Source organism: Pyrus communis, chromosome 12 (assembly GCF_963583255.1).
Source record: "Pyrus communis chromosome 12, drPyrComm1.1, whole genome shotgun sequence".
NCBI lineage: Eukaryota > Viridiplantae > Streptophyta > Magnoliopsida > Rosales > Rosaceae > Pyrus > Pyrus communis.
Genome location: NC_084814.1, coordinates 10,887,722 through 10,889,578, shown reverse-complemented (window position 1 = coordinate 10,889,578; position 1,857 = coordinate 10,887,722). Strand labels below are relative to the sequence as shown.

The 1,857-nt window shown below is 41.0% G+C and overlaps 1 non-coding gene across 1 annotated transcript; it reads left to right on the top strand.

Moving 5' to 3' along the window:
• Positions 1 to 1,537: 1,537 nt before the first annotated feature.
• Positions 1,538 to 1,648, top strand: LOC137711765 (small nucleolar RNA R71). The gene has a single exon (XR_011065112.1). It is a non-coding gene; the product is annotated as a small nucleolar RNA R71 (small nucleolar RNA).
• The last annotated feature ends 209 nt before the right edge of the window (positions 1,649 to 1,857 follow it).

Here is a 1,857-nt window from a genome sequence, read left to right as displayed (position 1 = left end):
AAACACTTTGAATTGAACTGTCTCTCCTAACACTGTCATAGTGAGGAGTCCATTTTGCACATCAATGATGGTCTTGGCCGTGGCCATGAAAGGTCTCCCAAGCAATATTGGCAACTCACGATCATGTATAGGAGCTTCTTCCATGTCCAACACTACAAAATCTGCAGGCAAGATTAGTTTATCAACTTGAACTAGAATATCTTCTACTATACCTCTTGGATATTTCACGGATCTGTCTGCAAGTTGTAATGAAATGGTGGTGGCTTTCAAATCTCCCAAACCTAGTTGAAGGTACACTGAATAAGGCATTAAGTTGATGCTAGCACCCAAATCAAGCATTGCCTTCTCTACTTTCTTGTCCCCTATGGTGATGTTGATAGAGAAACTTCCTGGATCCTTGAGCTTTGGTGGAAGTTTTCTTTGCAAAACTGCACTCACATTTTCAGACACCACAACCTTCTCATGTGGTCCATACTTCCTTTTGTAACTGTTTAACTCCTTGAAGAACTTCCCATATGCCGGCATGTTCCTAATGACATCAAGCAAAGGTAAGTTAACATTCACTTTGCTTAGTATATCAAAAATTTCTTTGAATGACTTATCCTGCTTGCTCTTGGCAAGTCTTCCAGGGAATGGTATTGGTGGAGTGTATGGTTTCTTGGCCTTGTGAAGATTTGGTGCTTCTAGTGAGGAAGTGGCATGGCTTGGTTCCTCAATTGATTTCTCATTGTCTCCTTGAGTGACACCTGCATTCACATGATCATATTCATTAGTAACTTCATTGCCAACTCTATTATCAATAACCTTACCACTTCTAAGTGTAGTGATTGCTTTGGCTTGCTCTTGGTTCCTTTGGAGTATCACGGGTTGGCTTGGAAACTTCCCAACCTCTCTTTGGTTCAAGGCATCTGCAATCTGCCCCAATTGTGTCTCCATTTTGGTTAGGGCGGCTGAATGTTGTTGGAGTGCGCTATTGGTGGAATGTTGGAATTGCAAGGTGTTTTGGGCTAACAATTTAACTGTGTCCTCAAGGGTAGTGGCAGGTTTTGGTTGGAAATTTTGGATTGGATTGTTGTTCTTCCATGAAAAGTTGGGATGATCTCTCCAACTCGGGTTATATGTATTGGAATACATATCATTCCTTGGTCTTTGGTTGTAAGAATTCATGAGGTTCACTTGTTCTTGAACATACTCGGGGTAAGCTTCCCTAGATGGACATTGGTGAGTAGGATGGCTTGGTATGTTGCAAATGGCACACACTTCATTAGCTTTTGGCACCATGTTGAGCACGGATTCAAGCTTCCTTTCTAGGTTAGCTACCTGCAACAAAAGCTCATGGTTAGAACTTGTTTCATAAACTCCAACTTTCTTACCCCTTAAATCTTTGTGTTGAGCATTAGACCCCAATATCTCATAAATGTTATATGACTCTTGAGCATTCTTTTTCTTCAATGCTCCACCTGTTGCATTATCAACAGTTGATTGACAATTTTGGGTTAGTCCATCATAGAAAATTTGCATTTGTAAGTGAAAAGGTAACCCATGGTGTGGACATTGTATCAAGAGGCCTTTAAAACGCTCCCAACACTCATTGAAAGGTTCACCATCATCTTGTTTGAAGTTGAAGATTTGTCCCCTTAATGTGGCTGTCTTTTGAGTGGAAAAGAATTTCTCTAAGAACTTCTTAGCCACGGCATCCCATGTAGTGAGGGAACCTGGTGTTAGAGTCATCAACCAACTCTTGGCCCTATCTTTCAAGGTGTAAGGAAACACTCTCATCCTCAAATTCGCTTCACTCACTCCCTGCAAAGGTAAACCACTCACAACATTGTAAAACTCTTTAATGTGAGCTAAAGG